Genomic DNA, 14946 nt, shown 5'->3' with positions numbered 1-14946 from the left:
TTATCAGAGGCAGTGTATTAGAGGCGGGGATTCAGAGGCGGGATATCAGATGCGGGTCATCAGAGGCGGGGAATCAGAGGCGGGGAATCAGAGGCGGGGTATCAGAGGCGGGGAAAGATATATGGGGAAACGTAGGCCAGGAAAGTTGAGCGGAAAGGGAGGCAGTGAATCAGAGGTGCGGAATCAGAGGCGGGGAATCAGAGGCGGGGAATCGGAGGCGGGGAATCAGAGGTGGGGAATCAGAATCGGGGAATCATAGGTGGGTAATCAGAGGCGGGGAATCAGAGGCGGAGAATCAGAGGCGGGCAATCAGATGCAGGGAATCAGAGGCAGGGAATCAGAGGCAGGGAATCAGAGGCAAGGAATCTGTGGTAGGGGATCTGAGGTGGGGAATCAGAGGCAGGGAAACAGGCGGGTAAACAGAGGCGGGTAAAAATAGGCAGGGAATCAGATGCGGGGAATCAGAGGCGGGGAATCAGAGGCGGGGAATCAGAGGCGGGGTATCAGATGCGGGGAATCAGAGGCGGGGAATCAGATGCGGGGAATCAGAGGCGGGGAATCAGAGGCGGGGAATCAGAGGCGGGGAATCAGAGGCGGGGAATCAGAGGTGGGGAATCAGAAGCGGGGAATCATAGGTGGGGAATCAGAGGCAGGGAATCAGAGGCAGAGAATCAGAGGCGGGCAATCAGATGCAGAGAATCAGAGGCAGGGAATCAGAGGCATGGAATCAGAGGCAGGGAATCTGAGGTAGGGAATCTGAGGTGGGGAATCAGAGGCGGGGAAACAGGCGGGTAAAGAGAGGCGGGTAAACATAGGTGGGGAATCAGAGGCGGGGAATCAGAGGCGGGGAATCAGAGGCGGGGAATTAGATGCGGGGAATCAGAGGCGGGGAATCAGAGGCGGGGAATCAGATGTGGGGAATCAGAGGCGGGGAATCAGAGGTGGGGTATCAGAGGAGGGGAATCAGATGCGGGGAATCAGAGGCGGGGAATCAGAGGCGGGGAATCAGAGGCGGGGAATCAGAAGTGGGGAATAAGATGTGGGGAATCAGAGGCGGGGAATCAGAGGCAGGGAATCAGAGGCGGGGAATCAGAGGCGGGGAATCAGAGGCGGGGAATCAGAAGCGGGGAATCAGAGGTGGGGAATCAGAGGCGGGGAATCAGAGGCGGAGAATCAGAGGCGGGCAATCAGATGCAGGGAATCAGAGGCAGGGAATCAGAGGCAGGGAATCAGAGGCAGGGAATCTGAGGTAGGGAATCTGAGGTGGGGAATCAGAGGCGTGGAATCAGAGGCGTGGAATCAGAGGCGGGGAATCAGAGGCGGGGAATCAGAAGTGGGGAATCAGAGGTGGGGAATCAGAGGTGGGAAATCAGAGGCAGGGAATCAGAGGCGGGCAATCAGAAGTGGGGAATCAGAGGCGGGGAATCAGAGGCGGGGAATCAGAGGCGGTGAATCAGAGGCGGGGAATCAGAGGCGGGGAATCAGAGGCGGGGAATCAGAAGTGGGGATTCAGAGGTGGGGAATCAGAGGCGGGGAATCAGAGGCGGGGAATCAGAGGCGGGCAATCAGATGCAGGGAATCAGAGGCAGGGAATCAGAGGCAGGGAATCAGGTGCAGGGAATCTGAGGCAGGGAATCTGTGGTGGGGAATCAGAGGCGGGAAAACAGGCGGGTAAACAGAGGCGAGTAAACATAGGCGTGGAATCAGAGGCGGGGAATCAGAGTCGGGGAATCAGAGACGGGGAATCAGAGGCGGGGAATCAGAGGCGGGGAATCTGAGGCGGGGAATCAGATGCAGGGAATCAGAGGTGGGGAATCAGAGGCGGTGTATCAGAGGCGGGGAATCAGAGGTGGGGAATCAGAGGCGGGGAATCAGAGGCGGGGAATCAGAGGCAGGGAATCAGATGAAGGGAATCTGATGCAGGGAATCTGAGGCAGGGAATCTGAGGCAGGGAATCAGTAAAAAGTTATCAGAGGCAGTGTATCAGAGGCGGGGATTCAGAGGCGGGATATCAGATGCGGGTCATCAGAGGCGGGGAATCAGAGGCGGGGAATCAGAGGCGGGGTATCAGAGGCGGGGAATCAGAGTTGGGGAATCAGAGGCGGGGAATCAGAGGCGGGGAATCAGAGGCAGCGAATCAGATGAAGGGAATCTGATGCAGGGAATCGGAGGCAGGGAATCTGAGGCAGGGAATCAGTAAAAAGTTATCAGATGCAGTGTATCAGAGGCGGGGATTCAGAGGCGGGATATCAGATGCGGGTCATCAGAAGCGGGGAATCAGAGGCGGGGAATCAGAGGCGGGGTATCAGAGGCGGGGAAAGATATATGGGGAAACGTACGCCAGGAAAGTTGAGCGGAAAGGGAGGCAGTGAATCAGAGGTGGGGAATCAGAGGCGGGGAATCAGAGGCGGGGAATCGGAGGCGGGGAATCAGAGGCGGGGAATCAGAAGCGGGGAATCATAGGTGGGTAATCAGAGGCGGGGAATCAGAGGCGGAGAATCAGAGGCGGGCAATCAGATGCAGGGAATCAGAGGCAAAGAATCAGAGGCAGGGAATCAGAGGCAAGGAATCTGAGGTAGGGAATCTGAGGTGGGGAATCAGAGGCAGGGAAACAGGCGGGTAAACAGAGGCGGGTAAAAATAGGCGGGGAATCAGAGGCGGGGAATCAGAGGCGGGGAATCAGAGGCGGGGAATCAGAGGCGGGGAATCAGAGGCGGGGAATCAGAGGCGGGGAATCAGATGCGGGGAATCAGAGGCGGGGAATCAGAGGCGGGGTATCAGAGGAGGGGAATCAGAGGCGGGGAATCAGAGGCGGGGAATCAGAGGCGGGGAATCAGAGGCGTGGAATCAGAGGCGGGGAATCAGAGGCGGGGAATCAGAAGTGGGGAATCAGATGTGGGGAATCAGAGGCGGGGAATGAGAGGAAGGGAATCAGAGGCGGGCAATCAGAAGTGGGGTATCAGAGGCCGGAAATCAGAGGCGGGGAATCAGAGGTGGTGAATCAGAGGCGGGGAATCAGAGGCGGGGAATCAGAGGCGGGGAATCAGAAGTGGGGAATCAGAGGTGGGAAATCAGATGCGGGGAATCATAGGCGGGGAATCAGAGGCGGGCAATCAGATGCAGGGAATCAGAGGCAGGGAATCAGAGGCAGGGAATCAGAGGCAGGGAATCTGAGGCAGGGAATCTGTGGTGGGGAATCAGAGGCGGGAAAACAGGCGGGTAAACAGAGGCGGGTAAACATAGGTGGGGTATCAGAAGCGGGGAATCAGAGTCGTGGAATCAGAGGCGGGGAATCAGAACCGGGAAATCAGAGGCGGGGAATCTGAGGCGGGGAATCTGAGGCGGGGAATCTGATGCGGGTTATCAGAAGGGGGAAATGAGATGTGGGAAACGAGATGCAGAGAAAGAGGCACGGAAATAGATGCAGGGAAAGAGAGGCAGGGTATCAGAGGCAGGTAATCAGAGGCGTGGAATCAGAGGCGTGGAATCAGAGACACAGAAAGAGAGGCGTGGAATCAGAGGTGCGGAATCAGAGCCGATGAATCTGAGCCGGGAAATCGGAAGCAGATCAACAGAGGCGATGAAACATGGGTGCGGAATCGGACGCGGGGAATCAGAAGTGGTGACTCAGAGGCAGGGAATCAGAGGCAGGTTATCAGAGGCAGGGAATCAGAGGCGGGGAATCAGAGGCGGAGTATCAGAGGCGGGCAATCAGATGCAGGGAATCAGAGGCAGGAATTCAGAGGCAGAGAATCTGAGGCAGGGAATCTGATGCAGGGACTCAGAGGTGGGGAATCAGAGGCGGGGAATCAGAGGAAGGGAATCAGATGAAGGGAATCTGATGCAGGGAATCTGAGGAAGGGAATCTGAGGCAGGGAATCTGTGGCAGGGAATCTGATGCGGGTTTTCAGAAGGGGGAAATGAGATGTGGGAAACAAGATGCAGAGAAAGAGGCACGGAAATAGAGGAAGGGAAAGAGAGGCAGGGAATCAGACGCGGGGAATCAGAGGCGGGGAATCAGAGGCGGGGAATCAGAGGCGGGGAATCAGAGGGGGGAATCAGAGGCGGGGAATCAGAGGCGGTGAATCAGAGGCGGGGAATCAGAGGCCGGGAATCAGAGGCAGGGAATCAGATGAAGGGAATCTGATGCAGGGAATCTGAGGCAGGGAATCTGAGGCGGGGAAACAGGCGGGTAAACAGAGGCGGGTAAACATAGGCGGGGAATAAGAGGCGGGGAATCAGAGGCGGGGAATCAGAGGCGGGGAATCAGAGGCGGGGAATCAGTAAAAAGTTATCAGAGGCACGGTATCAGAGGCGGGAATTCAGAGGCGGGGTATCAGATGCGGGTCTTCAGAGACCGGGAATCAGAGGCGGGGAATCAGAGGCGGGGTATCAGAGGCGGGGAAAGATATATGGGGAAACCTAGGCCAGGAAATTGAGCGGAAAGGGAGGCAGTGAATCAGAGGTGGGGAATCAGAGGCGGGGAATCAGAGGCGGGGAATCAGAGGCGGGGAATCAGAGGTGGGGAATCAGAAGCGGGGAATAATAGGTGGGGAATCAGAGGCAGGGAATCAGAGGCAGAGAATCAGAGGCGGGCAATCAGATGCAGGGAATCAGAGGCAGGGAATCAGAGGCATGGAATCAGAGGCAGGGAATCTGAGGTAGGGAATCTGAGGTGGGGAATCAGAGGCGGGGAAACAGGCGGGTAAACAGAGGCGGGTAAACATAGGTGGGGAATCAGAGGCGGGGAATCAGAGGCGGGGAATCAGAAGTGGGGAATAAGATGTTGGGAATCAGAGGCGGGAAATCAGAGGCGGGGAATCAGAGGCGGTGAATCAGAGGCGGGGAATCAGAGGCGGGGAATCAGAGGCGGGGAATCAGAAGTGGGGAATCAGAGGTGGGGAATCAGAGGCGGGGAATCATAGGCGGGGAATCAGAGGCGGGCAATCAGATGCAGGGAATCAGAGGCAGGGAATCAGAGGCAGGGAATCAGAGGCGGGCAATCAGATGCAGGGAATCAGAGGCAGGGAATCAGAGGCATGGAATCAGAGGCAGGGAATCTGAGGTAGGGAATCTGAGGTGGGGAATCAGAGGCGGGGAAACAGGCGGGTAAACAGAGGCGGGTAAACATAGGTGGGGAATCAGAGGCGGGGAATCAGAGGCAGGGAATCAGAGGCGGGGAATTAGATGCGGGGAATCAGAGGCGTGGAATCAGAGGCGGGGAATCAGATGTGGGGAATCAGAGGCGGGGAATCAGAGGTGGGGTATCAGAGGAGGGGAATCAGATGCGGGGAATCAGAGGCGGGGAATCAGAGGCGGGGAATCAGTGGCGGGGAATCAGAAGTGGGGAATAAGATGTTGGGAATCAGAGGCGGGGAATCAGAGGCAGGGAATCAGAGGCGGGGAATCAGAGGCGGGGAATCAGAGGCGGGGAATCAGAAGCGGGGAATCAGAGGTGGGGAATCAGAGGCGGGGAATCAGAGGCGGAGAATCAGAGGCGGGCAATCAGATGCAGGGAATCAGAGGCAGGGAATCAGAGGCAGGGAATCAGAGGCAGGGAATCTGAGGTAGGGAATCTGAGGTGGGGAATCAGAGGCGTGGAATCAGAGGCGTGGAATCAGAGGCGGGGAATCAGAGACGGGGAATCAGAGGCGGGGAATCAGAGGCGGGGAATCTGAGGCGGGGAATCAGATGCAGGGAATCAGAGGCGGGGAATCAGAGGCGGGGTATCAGAGGCGGGGAATCAGAGGTGGGGAATCAGAGGCGGGGAATCAGAGGCGGGGAATCAGAGGCAGGGAATCAGATGAAGGGAATCTGATGCAGGGAATCTGAGGCAGGGAATCTGAGGCAGGGAATCGGAGGCAGGGAATCTGAGGCAGGGAATCAGTAAAAAGATATCAGAGGCAGTGTATCAGAGGCGGGGATTCAGAGGCGGGATATCAGATGCGGGTCATCAGAGGCGGGGAATCAGAGGCGGGGAATCAGAGGCGGGGTATCAGAGGCGGGGAAAGATATATGGGGAAACGTAGGCCAGGAAAGTTGAGCGGAAAGGGAGGCAGTGAATCAGAGGTGCGGAATCAGAGGCGGGGAATCAGAGGCGGGGAATCGGAGGCGGGGAATCAGAGGTGGGGAATCAGAATCGGGGAATCATAGGTGGGTAATCAGAGGCGGGGAATCAGAGGCGGAGAATCAGAGGCGGGCAATCAGATGCAGGGAATCAGAGGCAGGGAATCAGAGGCAGGGAATCAGAGGCAAGGAATCTGTGGTAGGGGATCTGAGGTGGGGAATCAGAGGCAGGGAAACAGGCGGGTAAACAGAGGCGGGTAAAAATAGGCGGGGAATCAGATGCGGGGAATCAGAGGCGGGGAATCAGAGGCGGGGAATCAGAGGCGGGGTATCAGATGCGGGGAATCAGAGGCGGGGAATCAGATGCGGGGAATCAGAGGTGGGGAATCAGAGGCGGGGTATCAGAGGAGGGGAATCAGAGGCGGGGAATCAGAGGCGGGGAATCAGAGGCGGGGAATCAGAGGCGTGGAATCAGAGGCGGGGAATCAGAGGCGGGGAATCAGAAGTGGGGAATCAGATGTGGGGAATCAGAGGCGGGGAATCAGAGGAAGGGAATCAGAGGCGGGCAATCAGAAGTGGGGTATCAGAGGCGGGAAATCAGAGGCGGGGAATCAGAGGCGGTGAATCAGAGGCGGGGAATCAGAGGCGGGGAATCAGAGGCGGGGAATCAGAAGTGGGGAATCAGAGGTGGGGAATCAGAGGCGGGGAATCATAGGCGGGGAATCAGAGGCGGGCAATCAGATGCAGGGAATCAGAGGCAGGGAATCAGAGGCAGGGAATCAGAGGCGGGCAATCAGATGCAGGGAATCAGAGGCAGGGAATCAGAGGCATGGAATCAGAGGCAGGGAATCTGAGGTAGGGAATCTGAGGTGGGGAATCAGAGGCGGGGAAACAGGCGGGTAAACAGAGGCGGGTAAACATAGGTGGGGAATCAGAGGCGGGGAATCAGAGGCAGGGAATCAGAGGCGGGGAATTAGATGCGGGGAATCAGAGGCGGGGAATCAGAGGCGGGGAATCAGATGTGGGGAATCAGAGGCGGGGAATCAGAGGTGGGGTATCAGAGGAGGGGAATCAGATGCGGGGAATCAGAGGCGGGGAATCAGAGGCGGGGAATCAGAGGCGGGGAATCAGAAGTGGGGAATAAGATGTGGGGAATCAGAGGCGGGGAATCAGAGGCAGGGAATCAGAGGCGGGGAATCAGAGGCGGGGAATCAGAGGCGGGGAATCAGAAGCGGGGAATCAGAGGTGGGGAATCAGAGGCGGGGAATCAGAGGCGGAGAATCAGAGGCGGGCAATCAGATGCAGGGAATCAGAGGCAGGGAATCAGAGGCAGGGAATCAGAGGCAGGGAATCTGAGGTAGGGAATCTGAGGTGGGGAATCAGAGGCGTGGAATCAGAGGCGTGGAATCAGAGGCGGGGAATCAGAGGCGGGGAATCAGAAGTGGGGAATCAGAGGTGGGGAATCAGAGGTGGGAAATCAGAGGCAGGGAATCAGAGGCGGGCAATCAGAAGTGGGGATTCAGAGGCGGGGAATCAGAGGCGGGGAATCAGAGGCGGTGAATCAGAGGCGGGGAATCAGAGGCGGGGAATCAGAGGCGGGGAATCAGAAGTGGGGATTCAGAGGTGGGGAATCAGAGGCGGGGAATCAGAGGCGGGGAATCAGAGGCGGGCAATCAGATGCAGGGAATCAGAGGCAGGGAATCAGAGGCAGGGAATCAGGGGCAGGGAATCTGAGGCAGGGAATCTGTGGTGGGGAATCAGAGGCGGGAAAACAGGCGGGTAAACAGAGGCGTGTAAACATAGGCGGGGAATCAGAGGCGGGGAATCAGAGTCGGGGAATCAGAGACGGGGAATCAGAGGCGGGGAATCAGAGGCGGGGAATCTGAGGCGGGGAATCAGATGCAGGGAATCAGAGGCGGGGAATCAGAGGCGGGGTATCAGAGGCGGGGAATCAGAGGTGGGGAATCAGAGGCGGGGAATCAGAGGCGGGGAATCAGAGGCAGGGAATCAGATGAAAGGAATCTGATGCAGGGAATCTGAGGCAGGGATTCTGAGGCAGGGAATCAGTAAAAAGTTATCAGAGGCAGTGTATCAGAGGCGGGGATTCAGAGGCGGGATATCAGATGCGGGTCATCAGAGGCGGGGAATCAGAGGCGGGGAATCAGAGGCGGGGTATCAGAGGCGGGGAATCAGAGGTGGGGAATCAGAGGCGGGGAATCAGAGGCGGGGAATCAGAGGCAGGGAATCAGATGAAGGGAATCTGATGCAGGGAATCGGAGGCAGGGAATCTGAGGCAGGGAATCAGTAAAAAGTTATCAGAGGCAGTGTATCAGAGGCGGGGATTCAGAGGCGGGATATCAGATGCGGGTCATCAGAGGCGGGGAATCAGAGGCGGGGAATCAGAGGCGGGGTATCAGAGGCGGGGAAAGATATATGGGGAAACGTAGGCCAGGAAAGTTGAGCGGAAAGGGAGGCAGTGAATCAGAGGTGGGGAATCAGAGGCGGGGAATCAGAGGCGGGGAATCGGAGGCGGGGAATCAGAGGCGGGGAATCAGAAGCGGGGAATCATAGGTGGGTAATCAGAGGCGGGGAATCAGAGGCGGAGAATCAGAGGCGGGCAATCAGATGCAGGGAATCAGAGGCAGGGAATCAGAGGCAGGGAATCAGAGGCAAGGAATCTGAGGTAGGGAATCTGAGGTGGGGAATCAGAGGCAGGGAAACAGGCGGGTAAACAGAGGCGGGTAAAAATAGGCGGGGAATCAGAGGCGGGGAATCAGAGGCGGGGAATCAGAGGCGGGGTATCAGAGGAGGGGAATCAGAGGCGGGGAATCAGAGGCGGGGAATCAGAGGCGGGGAATCAGAGGCGTGGAATCAGAGGCGGGGAATCAGAGGCGGGGAATCAGAAGTGGGGAATCAGATGTGGGGAATCAGAGGCGGGGAATGAGAGGAAGGGAATCAGAGGCGGGCAATCAGAAGTGGGGTATCAGAGGCGGGAAATCAGAGGCGGGGAATCAGAGGCGGTGAATCAGAGGCGGGGAATCAGAGGCGGGGAATCAGAGGCGGGGAATCAGAAGTGGGGAATCAGAGGTGGGGAATCAGATGCGGGGAATCATAGGCGGGGAATCAGAGGCGTGCAATCAGATGCAGGGAATCAGAGGCAGGGAATCAGAGGCAGGGAATCAGAGGCAGGGAATCTGAGGCAGGGAATCTGTGGTGGGGAATCAGAGGCGGGAAAACAGGCGGGTAAACAGGCGGGTAAACATAGGTGGGGTATCAGAAGCGGGGAATCAGAGTCGTGGAATCAGAGGCGGGGAATCTGAGGCGGGGAATCTGAGGCGGGGAATCTGATGCGGGTTATCAGAAGGGGGAAATGAGATGTGGGAAACGAGATGCAGAGAAAGAGGCACGGAAATAGATGCAGGGAAAGAGAGGCAGGGTATCAGAGGCAGGTAATCAGAGGCGTGGAATCAGAGGCGGGGAATCGGAGACACAGAAAGAGAGGCGTGGAATCAGAGGTGCGGAATCAGAGCCGATGAATCTGAGCCGGGAAATCGGAAGCAGATCAACAGAGGCGATGAAACATGGGTGCGGAATCGGACGCGGGGAATCAGAAGTGGTGACTCAGAGGCAGGGAATCAGAGGCAGGTTATCAGAGGCAGGGAATCAGAGGCGGGGAATCAGAGGCGGAGTATCAGAGGCGGGCAATCAGATGCAAGGAATCAGAGGCAGGAATTCAGAGGCAGAGAATCTGAGGCAGGGAATCTGAGGCAGGGACTCAGAGGTGGGGAATCAGAGGCGGGGAATCAGAGGAAGGGAATCAGATGAAGGGAATCTGATGCAGGGAATCTGAGGAAGGGAATCTGAGGCAGGGAATCTGTGGCAGGGAATCTGATGCGGGTTTTCAGAAGGGGGAAATGAGATGTGGGAAACGAGATGCAGAGAAAGAGGCACGGAAATAGAGGAAGGGAAAGAGAGGCAGGGAATCAGACGCGGGGAATCAGAGGCGGGGAATCAGAGGCGGGGAATCAGAGGCGGGGAATCAGAGGGGGGAATCAGAGGTGGGGAATCAGAGGCGGGGAATCAGAGGCGGGGAATCAGAGGCCGGGAATCAGAGGCAGGGAATCAGATGAAGGGAATCTGATGCAGGGAATCTGAGGCAGGCAATCTGAGGCGGGGAAACAGGCGGGTAAACAGAGGCGGGTAAACATAGGCGGGGAATAAGAGGCGGGGAATCAGAGGCGGGGAATCAGAGGCGGGGAATCAGAGGCGGGGAATCAGTAAAAAGTTATCAGAGGCACGGTATCAGAGGTGGGGATTCAGAGGCGGGGTATCAGATGCGGGTCTTCAGAGACGGGGAATCAGAGGCGGGGAATCAGAGGCGGGGTATCAGAGGCGGGGAAAGATATATGGGGAAACGTAGGCCAGGAAAGTTGAGCGGAAAGGGAGGCAGTGAATCAGAGGTGGGGAATCAGAGGTGGGGAATCAGAAGCGGGGAATCATAGGTGGGGAATCAGAGGCAGGGAATCAGAGGCAGAGAATCAGAGGCGGGCAATCAGATGCAGGGAATCAGAGGCAGGGAATCAGAGGCATGGAATCAGAGGCAGGGAATCTGAGGTAGGGAATCTGAGGTGGGGAATCAGAGGCGGGGAAACAGGCGGGTAAACAGAGGCGGGTAAAAATAGGTGGGGAATCAGAGGCGGGGATTCAGAGGCGGGGAATCAGAGGCGGGGAATTAGATGCGGGGAATCAGAGGCGGGGAATCAGAGGCGGGGAATCAGATGTGGGGATTCAGAGGTGGGGAATCAGAGGTGGGGTATCAGAGGAGGGGAATCAGATGCGGGGAATAAGATGTGGGGAATCAGAGGCGGGGAATCAGAGGCAGGGAATCAGAGGCGGGCAATCAGAAGTGGGGAATCAGAGGCGGGGAATCAGAGGCGGGGAATCAGAGGCGGTGAATCAGAGGCGGGGAATCAGAGGCGGGGAATCAGAGGCGGGGAATCAGAAGTGGGGAATCAGAGGTGGGGAATCAGAGGCGGGGAATCAGAGGCGGGGAATCAGAGGTGGGCAATCAGATGCAGGGAATCAGAGGCAGGGAATCAGAGGCAGGGAATCAGAGGCAAGGAATCTGAGGCAGGGAATCTGTGGTGGGGAATCAGAGGCGGGAAAACAGGCGGGTAAACAGAGGCGGGTAAACATAGGTGGGGTATCAGAGGCGGGGAATCAGAGTCGGGGAATCAGAGGCGGAGAATCAGAGCCGGGAAATCAGAGGCGGGGAATCTGAGGCGGGGAATCAGAGGAAGGGAATCAGAGGCGGGCAATCAGAAGTGGGGTATCAGAGGCGGGAAATCAGAGGCGGGGAATCAGAGGTGGTGAATCAGAGGCGGGGAATCAGAGGCGGGGAATCAGAGGCGGGGAATCAGAAGTGGGGAATCAGAGGTGGGGAATCAGAGGCGGGGAATCATAGGCGGGGAATCAGAGGCGGGCAATCAGATGCAGGGAATCAGAGGCAGGGAATCAGAGGCAGGGAATCAGAGGCAGGGAATCTGAGGCAGGGAGTCTGTGGTGGGGAATCAGAGGCGGGAAAACAGGCGGGTAAACAGAGGCGGGTAAACATAGGTGGGGTATCAGAAGCGGGGAATCAGAGTCGTGGAATCAGAGGCGGGGAATCAGAACCGGGAAATCAGAGGCGGGGAATCTGAGGCGGGGAATCTGAGGCGGGGAATCTGATGCGGGTTATCAGAAGGGGGAAATGAGATGTGGGAAACGAGATGCAGAGAAAGAGGCACGGAAATAGATGCAGGGAAAGAGAGGCAGGGTATCAGAGGCAGGTAATCAGAGGTGTGGAATCAGAGGCGGGGAATCAGAGACACAGAAAGAGAGGCGTGGAATCAGAGGTGCGGAATCAGAGCCGATGAATCTGAGCCGGGAAATCGGAAGCAGAGCAACAGAGGCGATGAAACATGGGTGTGGAATCGGACACGGGGAATCAGAAGTGGTGACTCAGAGGCAGGGAATCAGAGGCAGGTTATCAGAGGCAGGGAATCAGATATGGGGAAACAGAGGCGGGGAATCAGAGGCGGGGAAACAGAGGCGGGGAATCAGATATGGGGAATCAGAGGTGGGGAATCAGAGGTTGGGAATCAGAGGCAGGGAATCAGAGGCTGGGAATCAGATGCAGGGAATCAGATGCGGGGAATCAGAGGCGGGGAATCAGAGCTGGGGAATCAGAGGTGGGGAATCAGAGTTGGGGAATCAGAGTCGGGGACTTAGATATGGGGAAACAGAGGCAGGGAATCAGAGGCGGGGAAACAGACGCGGGGAATCAGAGGCGGGTATCAGAGCTGGGGAATCAGAGGCGGGGAATCAGAGTTGGGGAATCAGAGGCGGGGAATCAGAGGCGGGGAATCAGAGGCGGGGAATCAGAGGCGGGGAAACAGAGGCAGGGAATCAGATATGGGGAATCAGAGGTGGGGTATCAGGGGCAGGGAATCAGAGGCAAGGAATCTGAGGTAGGGAATCTGAGGTGGGGAATCAGAGGCAGGGAAACAGGCGGGTAAACAGAGGCGGGTAAAAATAGGCGGGGAATCAGAGGCGGGGAATCAGAGGCGGGGAATCAGAGGCGGGGAATCAGAGGCGGGGAATCAGAGGCGGGGAATCAGAGGCGGGGAATCAGATGCGGGGAATCAGAGGCGGGGAATCAGAGGCGGGGTATCAGTGGAGGGGAATCAGAGGCGGGGAATCAGAGGCGGGGAATCAGAGGCGGGGAATCAGAGGCGTGGAATCAGAGGCGGGGAATCAGAGGCGGGGAATCAGAAGTGGGGAATCAGATGTGGGGAATCAGAGGCGGGGAATGAGAGGAAGGGAATCAGAGGCGGGCAATCAGAAGTGGGGTATCAGAGGCGGGAAATCAGAGGCGGGGAATCAGAGGCGGTGAATCAGAGGCGGGGAATCAGAGGCGGGGAATCAGAGGCGGGGAATCAGAAGTGGGGAATCAGAGGTGGGGAATCAGAGGCGGGGAATCATAGGCGGGGAATCAGAGGCGGGCAATCAGATGCAGGGAATCAGAGGCAGGGAATCAGAGGCAGGGAATCAGAGGCAGTGAATCTGAGGCAGGGAATCTGTGGTGGGGAATCAGAGGCGGGAAAACAGGCGGGTAAACAGAGGCGGGTAAACATAGGTGGGGTATCAGAAGCGGGGAATCAGAGTCGTGGAATCAGAGGCGGGGAATCAGAACCGGGAAATCAGAGGCGGGGAATCTGAGGCGGGGAATCTGAGGCGGGGAATCTGATGCGGGTTATCAGAAGGGGGAAATGAGATGTGGGAAACGAGATGCAGAGAAAGAGGCACGGAAATAGATGCAGGGAAAGAGAGGCAGGGTATCAGAGGCAGGTAATCAGAGGCGTGGAAACAGAGGCGGGGAATCAGAGACACAGAAAGAGAGGCGTGGAATCAGAGGTGCGGAATCAGAGCCGATGAATCTGAGCCGGGAAATCGGAAGCAGATCAACAGAGGCGATGAAACATGGGTGCGGAATCGGACGCGGGGAATCAGAAGTGGTGACTCAGAGGCAGGGAATCAGAGGCAGGTTATCAGAGGCAGGGAATCAGAGGCGGGGAATCAGAGGCGGAGTATCAGAGGCGGGCAATCAGATGCAGGGAATCAGAGGCAGGAATTCAGAGGCAGAGAATCTAAGGCAGGGAATCTGAGGCAGGGACTCAGAAGTGGGGAATCAGAGGCGGGGAATCAGAGGAAGGGAATCAGATGAAGGGAATCTGATGCAGGGAATCTGAGGAAGGGAATCTGAGGCAGGGAATCTGTGGCAGGGAATCTGATGCGGGTTTTCAGAAGGGGGAAATGAGATGTGGGAAACGAGATGCAGAGAAAGAGGCACGGAAATAGAGGAAGGGAAAGAGAGGCAGGGAATCAGACGCGGGGAATCAGAGGCGGGGAATCAGAGGCGGGGAATCAGAGGCGGGGAATCAGAGGGGGGAATCAGAGGTGGGGAATCAGAGGCGGGGAATCAGAGGCGGGGAATCAGAGGCCGGGAATCAGAGGCAGGGAATCAGATGAAGGGAATCTGATGCAGGGAATCTGAGGCAGGGAATCTGAGGCGGGGAAACAGGCGGGTAAACAGAGGCGGGTAAACATAGGCGGGGAATAAGAGGCGGGGAATCAGAGGCGGGGAATCAGAGGCGGGGAATCAGAGGCGGGGAATCAGTAAAAAGTTATCAGAGGCACGGTATCAGAGGCGGGGATTCAGAGGCGGGGTATCAGATGCGGGTCTTCAGAGACGGGGAATCAGAGGCGGGGAATCAGAGGCGGGGTATCAGAGGCGGGGAAAGATATATGGGGAAACGTAGGCCAGGAAAGTTGAGCGGAAAGGGAGGCAGTGAATCAGAGGTGGGGAATCAGAGGCGGGGAATCAGAGGCGGGGAATCAGAGGCGGGGAATCAGAGGTGGGGAATCAGAAGCGGGGAATCATAGGTGGGGAATCAGAGGCAGGGAATCAGAGGCAGAGAATCAGAGGCGGGCAATCAGATGCAGGGAATCAGAGGCAGGGAATCAGAGGCATGGAATCAGAGGCAGGGAATCTGAGGTAGGGAATCTGAGGTGGGGAATCAGAGGCGGGGAAACAGGCGGGTAAACAGAGGCGGGTAAACATAGGTGGGGAATCAGAGGCGGGGAATCAGAGGAGGGGAATCAGAGGCGGGGAATTAGATGCGGGGAATCAGAGGCGGGGAATCAGAGGCGGGGAATCAGATGTGGGGAATCAGAGGCGGGGAATCAGAGGTGGGGTATCAGAGGAGGGGAATCAGATGTGGGGAATCAGAGGCGGGGAATCAGAGGCGGGGAATCATAGGCGGGGAATCAGAAGTGGGG

The sequence above is a fragment of the Narcine bancroftii genome, chromosome 8, assembly GCF_036971445.1.
Source record: "Narcine bancroftii isolate sNarBan1 chromosome 8, sNarBan1.hap1, whole genome shotgun sequence".
In the NCBI taxonomy this organism is placed as follows: domain Eukaryota; kingdom Metazoa; phylum Chordata; class Chondrichthyes; order Torpediniformes; family Narcinidae; genus Narcine; species Narcine bancroftii.
This window is presented reverse-complemented; position numbering follows the sequence as displayed.